The sequence below is a fragment of the Corvus kubaryi genome, unplaced genomic scaffold, assembly GCF_017639235.1.
Source record: "Corvus kubaryi isolate FWS band 111438036 unplaced genomic scaffold, C.kubaryi_AGA036_p1.0 split2-37374, whole genome shotgun sequence".
Classification (NCBI taxonomy): domain Eukaryota; kingdom Metazoa; phylum Chordata; class Aves; order Passeriformes; family Corvidae; genus Corvus; species Corvus kubaryi.
Window position 1 is genome coordinate 1,066,724 of NW_024582082.1, and position 10,081 is coordinate 1,076,804.

Below are 10,081 nucleotides of genomic sequence, written 5' to 3' on the forward strand. Positions count from 1 at the left end.
ATTCTGAAAATCACAAGTCCATGAGAGGAAGACAATCGATAAAGAAAGGCCTCAGCTACTTAAGTGAGCAAAACCAGTTTGGCCAAATCTTTATATTTTAGCACAACCTTCTCAACCTGCAACGCTCTTCTTAAAGATGAAGTTTCCATAAGCATGAGATTTAAATAAGAACCAAGTTTTAGATCTGATGGCCACAAAGTAAAATACAAAAGTATAACCAAAGTCCACCCTAGAGTTTAATTCTTAAATAATGGTTTCACACCAATCAATTGTATAGATCTTAGAGTGAGAGTTGGACTGACTCAGGAATGACAGGGGAGCTCATTTACCACCCCCCTGTCCAAGGCAGGAGCAGCACCACGGTCACACCAACAACCAACATCTCTGGAGCAGATCCTCACACGTCCTGGGGCCCCCTGAGTACCCAGCAAAACTCATACCCTCATTGCAAGGAAGATTTACATGTTTTAACTCAGAAATCTCAAACCCAAACAAGGAATAAACAAAACTGCTGTGATTTTAACAGTGCCAAATTTTTCTCTGCGAGAGTCAAGAAGCTCTCTTGATTATGAAATACCTCTCCTACAACCTTCCCTTTTTAAGTGCTATAATCACAAGAGCAGTAGCTTGGAAATAAACAGAAGTGAAGAGGATAATAAAAGCAGGAGCAATGTTTAACAAGCTCTTCTTCCAGAAACCAGGCGCCAGCGGAGCAGGCAGACAAGCAGAGCTGTGCTGAGCTGTAATGACGGGAACCTCGCCCTGGCAACCGTGTTGTTTTCTTGAAATTCCTGTACAAATTAACAGCACATGCTGTGGTTGGAACAGACCTTTCTTGACCCTCGACATTTAAAAGTTAAGCACCCAATTTAAGCTATTCCAACCAACTTTTCCCTGCAACTGCCAGACACTTGCAGAGCTCTGCTGGAGTTTTGAGCCTACAATTTCCAGAGGTAACATGACAAGTGCAACCAGATCAAAAGCAGGAGAACTAATGCACACTCACCTGGATACATCACGGTTTATTTAGAGGCTTTTAAGAAAGTCTTGAGTTCTTTTCCCTGCTCCTCCACTAACACCAAGTGCAGATGTTATATTGCTGCTGTACTTTTCTCAACAAGATTATAGTGCTGGTTCAGTCATATAAAGGAAGTCAATACCCATGTGTTAAATGACAAAGGATAATATCTCATACCATTCTACTGAGATCTGGGAACCATTGCTTTAAATGTGTTGGCTTTTTTTTTTTTTTTTTTAAATCAGAAAACTTTCCCTCCACAGAAATAACTTGACCTAGGTAAAAGAAGCCATAGAATCAGAGACTGTATTACCCTAAAATCTCATATAGCACAATCTTCATCAACAATACATCCTGGCCTTCAGCTTTTTGGTAGAAAATGGTTTCATATTGCCTTGCTACAGTTCCAGCACAGATGTTTGTGTGGGTATGAGAATCTCCACACAGGCAAAAATTTTAAGTGCTACACAACAAAGGTGGAATTGATTATGCAGGAAATTGGTAGTGGTATTTCCATCCTTTGCAAATACTGAGAATATACAAAGCACAAAGGAAAGCACAGAGCTGAATTACAAATGGGCTACTTAATTTCCCCTTTTTTTCCCATCTCTGACCCTCAGAACTGCAGTCATTAGTCCCACACAACAAGTGGGATTTTCAAAACATGGATTCTTATCATCAAGTATCCATCACCAGGAGCAACACACAACCATCAGCGAGTATTTTGTTCAATAAAGAACTTCACATAAACAGACACCCCCTCAAGCCCAAGACAATAAAAACACTTCACTCCTGATGAATGCTTTCTAAATTCAGGGACAGCAAAGCTTATTTACAGACACAGTATGAGCATGGCATGAATACAGCAATAAACTCAAAGGCTGCTAATGTTCTGTTTTCCCCCTATGTAGACATTCAGAAAAAAAGCAAAAATACAAGAGCAGGGGAAAAAATACATACCTTACCAAACCTGACTGTTGGATACGACTCGTTTCAGAGCAACATTGGGGTGAAGGTAAGTTCCTCAGGCGACCACCAACCACAATTCCTTTCCGAGCCCCCCAGAGGCTCCAGCTCTCCCTTGCCCACGTCCCTGAGGAAGATGCAGGGTCCTCCAGTATTTCAGAGCCTCAGCTGCAGAAGATGCTGCTCAGAAAAAGAGAAGAAGGTGTGGCATTAAATTCTAGGGTCAGTCGTTTGGCAGATTCAGAGCAGAACACAAGACAACACTGGATAGGAATGAAATGTCAAGGCAGGACAGGGAGTCTGTGACAATCCATCATGTGTGGCACCTTCAGAGGGCAATCATTGAATTCAAGAACTGTGGTGCAAAGCTATTCTTGCTTTACAGTACTTTTATAGTGTCCCTAGACCAGGAAATGAATGACAGCCTGGCTGCTTTTTATTCCAGTCCAATATCGTAATACAGAAGTAAGTAATGAACTTCTCCATCGGGAGTATTTTAATTCATTATAGCATTTCTGAAGAATAACAGGACTTTCATATTAAAAGCAGAGACATCACCTCAGTCTTAATACTCTGCACCTTAAAATGGCTCTTACTCAAGAAATTCAAAGCTTAGGAGCTCACATCAGATGGGAAGTCGTGACTGCCAGCCCAACATGCAGCAATTCCCTAAGTTCTGCCTCCAACGCAACTGTCAGAGACCAGTAAATGTCCTGGGGTTTTCCAGGAGCAGGGGGCTCAGCATCACCACGTTTTTCCAGTTCACTATCACTGCTAGATGTGCTCAGAGTTTTCAAGAGGTCAGACCCTGGCTGAGCAGGGACGTGAGGCCTCACTGCAGACACCAGGTAAGAGATGGAGGCGACCACCAGCAGCAGCACTGCCAGCAACCAGAAACCTCAGAGCAGAACTGAGAAGTTCAAATGCTCATCCCTAATCCCTGGCATATGGGAAACACCCAAAGAATCATCCTCCCCCACCCAGATAACACAGCCTGTAAAGCAAAACTGGGCACAGCAGCACAAAACAGGTGAGGACTGAGGGAAGAGCAGGATCTGAGCTCCCTATGTCGTATATATCCATGGCTTATGTCCTTAAACCACACCCAGAGATGCTCCTCTAAGATTAACTCAGCAGCCACAAAGATACTCTAACTCTGCCTAGGAATGCAAAAAAAAGCAAAGGGAAAAAACCCAGAGACATACAAGAGGTTTCCCTCAGAGGAGAAAGCCTGTGGCAGCTCTAAGTACCACAAAATCCCATTACATCTTCACAAGAAACCCTGCACCCATGAACAGGTTACACCTGTCTGGAAAGCTCATTAGGTTTTGGGCTTGCAAGAAGGAAGATTTCAGTAGCCAGCACATGAAACTGTGAATACTGGAAGTTAGCGTCATAGTGCCTTTTATATACATACATAGACACACACAAAAATGCACATAATGGTTTTTTTTCTTTTTTTGCTGGAAGTCCACACAGCACACATAGTCACACAGATCAGAACAATCAAATATATTCACTTTATTTAGCACTTATTACTTTACTGGACCTCTTATGTTACATACACCCCTAAAGGCTCCACAACACCTTGTGAGACACCCACAACAGGAGTTGGGATGGCAGACCTCAACCCAGTAACTCTTGTACACATTTTCAGCCTCTCTTGAACTCAGACATGAAGGACAAAAGGGGACCTTCAGAGGTGCTGTCCTCTTCCAGGCAACCATGAAAAATCAGACTGCCAAATGAAATAGCTGCTGAGTGACTTACGGGCATAGGAATGGCTGATGCTGCAGTAGTTTGATCTGCAGGCAGCAGTAAGACCTAATTCTACTGCTTTTAAGGGATTTTATCTCTGGAGATCACAGCTACAATTACTTTTTCATTTCTACTCGTAAATTGTAACACAGAATAGTCACTAAAGAAAATCAGGGCTACATTTTTGTGCATTAACCACAGCATCAGCTGAGTTGAGTAGTGGAAGTAACAGCAACAGGACCAGATCATCACTGCTACCTGAGTGCAGGGACCTGGGCTCAGGCTGGGAAAGGTGTGGGTGTGAAGTTCCTGTCTAGTACAGTTTGCCAATGAAAGTGCAGCAATGTGAAGGAGGAGAAGTAACAGGAGGTGTGGACATGGAGGCAGAAACAACTTTAGTCATGACAAAATGCAGTGAGTGTGCACGATTCCCATCTCTCACAATACAACAGTGATGGGGCACCTTAACAAAATTAAATTAGTGGCCAGGTTTCCAGTGAGCAGCGAAGTGTAGATGCTCCAGTCTGAAGGCTCCACACTCTGCTGATGTGCATCACAGAATACAGAGGGAGGGAGCCAGGCCAGGGACCATTCTAGGCAGCAACAGAGTAAAGTAAAAGGCTACAAAAGATAAATGCACGGAAATCCACACAAGCTATAATTTGTGTTGGCTCAGAACCTTAAAAGGGAGGAAAAAAAAAATTTAAAGAAGAATGTATGTCATTTGTGTTGGCCAAACCTGCACAATTTTGCAGAAAAACCCCTTCACATTCAGTAAGTCACTCCTGACTTGACGGTCAGTGTCCAGCTGGTTTCCCTCTCACACTCAAGGACCCTGGAAAGCCCATCACAGACCTGCCAGGATGCTTCTTGGACCTCCATGGCTCTGGGCTTTTGCCAAGCCCAGAGCCTCAGGAGCAGCCCATGGCTGCAGAGTGAGAACAGGGTGCCCAGAGCAGCTGTGGCTGCCCCATCCCTGGAAGTGTCCAAGGCCAGGTTGGACAGGGCTTGAAGAAACCTGGGACAGCGGAAGCTGTCCCTGCCCATGGCACGGGGTGGGACTGGATGGTCTTTAAGACCCCTTCCAACCCAAATCCATATGATCTCTGACACAAAAAACATCCATTTCAGCCTGCAGCTGCTATAGGAGCTGGCACTGTTCCTATCTGAAACAAAACCAAGTCTGAACTTGCAAAAATGCCCCATGTCCTAGAAATCCCACAATTTTGTTGTGTTGTTTCTAAGTTGCTGTGCTCCCCCACTCGTGTTTGATCAGAGGGAACACGCCAACAAACTGCAAATTACTTTCATTATCCCACCACTTCAGATTTTTACATTCAGTTAACATAGTTAAGCAGTATCAGATCCGTCTTCCACTCACAAAAGCCGGCATATGGATGTTCTCATTAATCAGGAAAGGCAGACAAGACATTTTTCCAGTAAAAAGAGAGTATTTCCCTTGGAGGAGTCTCAGTCCTTTGCTGATGGAAAGCATGAATTATACAAAATAACTATATACTTTAGACGTAACAAATAAGATCAAATATGAAATTTGAAGACAACATTTTTATCTTGGGATGTTTCCAGGCCACAAATCAATGAGGTCTGGGAGACTCTCCCTCTCTCAGGAAGCCTTGCTGTACCTTTGCCCTGCTCTCAATCCTTGTCTTCAGGCATCAATTATTGATCCCTGTCGGGGTGAGGACAGGAGCTGGCTGGACCCTTCTGTGACCCAGCCCACTCATTCTTGTATTTGTGCATCATACAGCTTAAGGTGCAGCTTGGGCCTTGTGGCAACATTGGTGAGCATTTGCAACTTCAGCAAGGGCAAAAAAGAGGCATCTACAAGCTAAACAACACATCTGCAAGCAAATATTACAGTGTAGTAGATATTCAAATTAGTATTAGTTTGTCTCATCAAAAATTAATTACAATCTACCTGACTGCAATTGAATAAATTAGTTGGGCGTAGAAAAGAGTAAATATTTAAAGTGGCTGGTGACTGAAAAATAATTGAAAACATAATTCCTTGCTTAAATATTAAATTTCTTTTATTTTTACTGCTAGTGTGGCCATTAAGAAATCAGAATTCCATATGTGTGTGTATTCACGTAGATGTGTATGACACATATGGAACGTGTTCATGTATATTCTTCCAACTTCCCTCTTTCCCTAAAAATAAACTTGGGTAAATATTTTCAGTTAATAAAGAAGAGCTCCACTGGCAGAGCCAGAAGAAAGGCTGTGAAACAGGCAAGGGAAAACACATTTTTACTGCTAAGTATTTAGCAAGGTCACCCGCCTCTGCAAAGGCAGGAGAAGAGATCCCCCAGCAGACTCTGCACACAGCAGGGGATTACACCAATTCATTAGCAGGTATATCTTCTAATTACAGCCTCAGACATGAGTCCCCACACAGCTGAGCAGGGAACAACTGCTGCTTTTTGCATTATCCTCGGGATCAAGCTCAGTGTTTCCTGCTGAGCTCCAGGACAGCATCAGCACAACCCCACCGCGGGCTCCAGCTCCCAGTGCTCCGTTATCTCAAAGGGCGCTCCTGACTCCTCACAGCTCCAGTCCCAGGGGAAGCTGTGGGATCCACAGCTCACCCTGTCAGCTCCATCTCTGGTAAAGATCTCACATTAATTTACTGTAAAGGTGACACAGATGAAGAAGGGAATAAGGTGAGACTTTGAATCCCTCCTTCCAGAAAGCTAATAGTAAAAAATCGGTCACAATGCAACTCTGGCACCTTTCCAACTATAACACCTAAAAGTGTTGCCCACAGCTGTGTCCCAGACATACTTTATCATTCACCGTGGCCCAGTGCAAAACATAAATAAAACAGAAATCATAGTGCTACTAGCACTCAGTTGTTTTGAGGCTTGTTTTTTTTTTTCCTTCCCTGCCAACAAAACAAACAGTGAAATAGGAGAGCTGCAATTCAAGTGATAACACCCACCATTAGAAATTTGGTGGGGGCTGGTGTTGTGATGGGAAATGAACTCAATTAAAGAATGCAGACAATAATAAAATGAAGAATACGTTGACAGAGATTAATACAATAGAATACTGTAATGTACTGCTGAAGATCAGCATTGATTTTTGTTATCCAAGTACGAACTAATGGTATCCCAGAAAAAGGAAATAAGTAGTTAATCATGCTTCTTGAAGGAACTATCCCCATCACAATAGCATCAATGTTACATTACGAGGTTCAAGAGTGTAATTAATATCTTGCTGGGTTAGAAAATGCTATGACACTGCACAGGTTTTGCTGCTGTTGCACACAAGTAAATACTTTCTGAAAATGAACCCAAGAAATGCCATGGAAATATTTCCAATTTGAAATATTCAGCAGGCATTTGGTTTTAACCAAAGCTGCTTCTCAAGCTCAAAAGCTTTTAAGTTGCAGGCTACTGTCTAACTCTCCAGCTACCAACGCTGCATTACACTATTAAGAGTTTTTATTATTATTACTCCTACTATTACAGTCTGCTTAGACTATAAAATAAGATCTCTTGGGCTCCTTAGACTCAGACATTTACATCTGCCCTTGTACTGAAGCTCTTTCAGGAGATTATTGTTTCTTCTGCCAGTTCAGTTGAAAGCAATGATGAAGTTACTGCAATGCATATGTCCTTGTCAAATAATGCTTTGAAAGGGTTGGAAGCACATTTGTGGGGGAGAAAAAAGCAAAGCTGAACTCGCTGCAGCAGTGAGTAGCAACCAGCTTCCATTTAAGTGGACAGATCGTCACAATAATCGAGTAATGAAATGAACCCAGTTCTCCCAACAAGAGCTGACAGGTTTGTTCCAGAGGCAGCTGTGTGATACAACCTCTGCTGATGGAACAGTATCTAAGTGGATTTCCTCTTACTCTGACTTAAAATGGGGATCTAACAAGGAAACAATCTCGTCACTCATCTTAGGGTCACAGTTAAGCTACAGGTGTCACTGTCACACTGAGTGGGGTGTAACTGGTTCCATCAGGTCTTTTCATCACAACTTTGAAACAAGTTTCTCCAGCCCCTAGTGCACAGCATCAACATGAACTTGTTTCCCAGCTCCCTAAAAAGCTTCATTTCCAAATTTAGGATGGCAGAGTCCTTAACTCATTGGTAAGGCAGAGTCAGTGCCTTTCTTTTCCTTTATCCTCTTCATCCCTTTTACACTGAGCCAGGGACAGATGTTTTGCAAAAGCTGGGACAGATCATCTCTTTTCCAGCTTCCCCTCTCCTCCTGTGGCTCACATATCCACACAACTCTGCCACGGTGTTCCCAGGGGGAGGGCTCCACTCTGCAACCACAGCACTGCAGAGGTGGGATGTGCAGTGAAAACCTCAGCTGACTCAAGGGAAACAAAATTTATCTACATGTGCAAAAGCACAGAAGAAATTATGCTAACCAGGGAAAAAACAGTTTTTGGTCCATCCCAACATAAACTTCTACCCACGCAAAGTAAGTGCACTGAAATTATTCTGGGATATATTTCCTATGTTCTGTAATCCAAGTACATTCCAGGTTGAAGAATGCTGTTTATTACTAGAAGGTTCCAATACCTTTCTGTCTCTTTACTGCAGCAGATAGCACATAAGTGGATCCTATTACAAGATCAGGACATTAGAGTATAAACTTTTTGTACACATACTATACTTCTCTATCAAAGGTATTTATTTGACCACTATTAACTTTAAGCTCATTTGAAATCAGCACATTTCTATTTTGCCACCCAAAACTGACTGACTTCTCTGTATCTTCTTCAGATGTGCTTTTGCCTTTCTTCTTTTTTTTTTCCCTCCCCTTTTTTCCTTTTTTTTAAATTTAATTTGGTTTGGTTCAGGAACTCTCTGTTTGGAACACTTCAGAAAAAACCTCCCAACCTTTCTGGCACTGGCTCCACTCTTGCTGGAATCAATGAGCTTTATGATGGGCCTGCATTAACACTGGTCAGAAAGAACAACTTCCTTTGCTGTCCTGATCTCACTGCTCAGAGAATTTTGTTTTGTGTTACTGCCACTTCTAACCCATTTCCTGTTGGGAAATTAATAAGTAAATGCATGTACCTCCATCTGCTACTGAATGTCATTGCTAAGAATGACATTGCTTAAGTTACTTATCTCCAAAGTCACTTAACTCTGTAAGGCTACTGTTTATCTCTGTGGAACATACTGGGATAAGCTGGTACCCCAAATGTTAGAGAAAATACATATATTGGATTCTGTGGCACCTGGAGGACACACAGCTGTCAGCCAGGTGTCAGGCCAGAAACTGAGCAGGATTTTCCATTATAAATTCAGGTCATTATTTTCAAACTTTTGATTTGATAAGCCACACATAGCATCAAACTCTGCTGCACTTCCTGGGAATCTAAAATGTGATTCTCCTTCGATGCTTAAAGGCAACTTTAGGTCTATTAGGAAAAACAACTAGTTTAGTAATTTTGCAAACTTTGAAAAGTTTGGATAAATTTGTCATTTACAAAGTCCCACTCACTGCTGCAGCTTTACACTCTTACAACCCCAGGGAAGGCAGGAGTCAATGAAGCCCACAAATGACACAGGAAGGCCCCTCACTCAGTGTAGAGATCTTTTAGCCTGGAGGGCCTCAAATTCAATGACTTGAAAAACACCAACCTGACTTCCAAAATGTCCTTTTTCCTATGTGGATCATATAATTGAAGAAAAAGAAACTAAACTTGAGCTGGTAACCAGCATGGAAGCCTGGTAAAGCCCTAGAGCATTTAAGTGCTTTAATTTCAGCAGAAAGGACAGAGCAGGAGGACACAGGAGAGGGCACAGTGTGATCTGGCAGAGCATCAGGGGTGGGAAAAGGGTGAGCAGGTGACTGCATGTACTAGTTTGAAAACAAACCAGTGGGAGGCACTAAGTCAGAATAACAATTTAATGGAAATTAAAGAAAAGGGGAAAAAAAAGGTAAAAGAAAACACTGTCAAACTGACAGAGTCAAGGTACAACCTGACACCCTGTTAGGCAGGGTGGTGGTAGCAGTCTGGTAGAATGGTGGCTGCAGTCCTCTGAAGCGGTGATCCTGTAGTAAAACAGTCTGCTCTTCCTCAGGAAGTCCAATGGTGGCTGTGTAGCTCCTGTCCTCTGGAAATCCAGTGGAAAGCCGGTGTCTCTGGTGTTCAGCCTCAGATTATATCCACGATGGGATGCTTGGTTCCTCCCTCTGGGCGGAGCATCTCACAATGGGGTAACGAGTCATGAGGCCAAGTGTTGATTAGGCTCATTAACAGGAGAATAGTCCGGAGGGAGTTATCTCTGAGTCAGGCGGCAGGACAATGATGGGCAATTAACAGAAAGATAGTCTGGGGGG

The 10,081-nt window shown here is 42.8% G+C and overlaps 1 protein-coding gene across 2 annotated transcripts in view; it reads right to left on the reverse strand.

Annotated features, from left to right (window-relative positions):
- Positions 1–10,081, reverse strand: part of LOC121658118 (delta-sarcoglycan) — a 256,422-nt gene that overhangs the window by 191,897 nt on the left and 54,444 nt on the right. For both annotated transcript variants that reach the window (XM_042014610.1, XM_042014606.1), the window contains exon 2: positions 1,979–2,164. The gene's annotated coding sequence lies outside the window, so the exon portion shown is untranslated. The remainder of the gene's footprint in view (positions 1–1,978; positions 2,165–10,081) is intronic.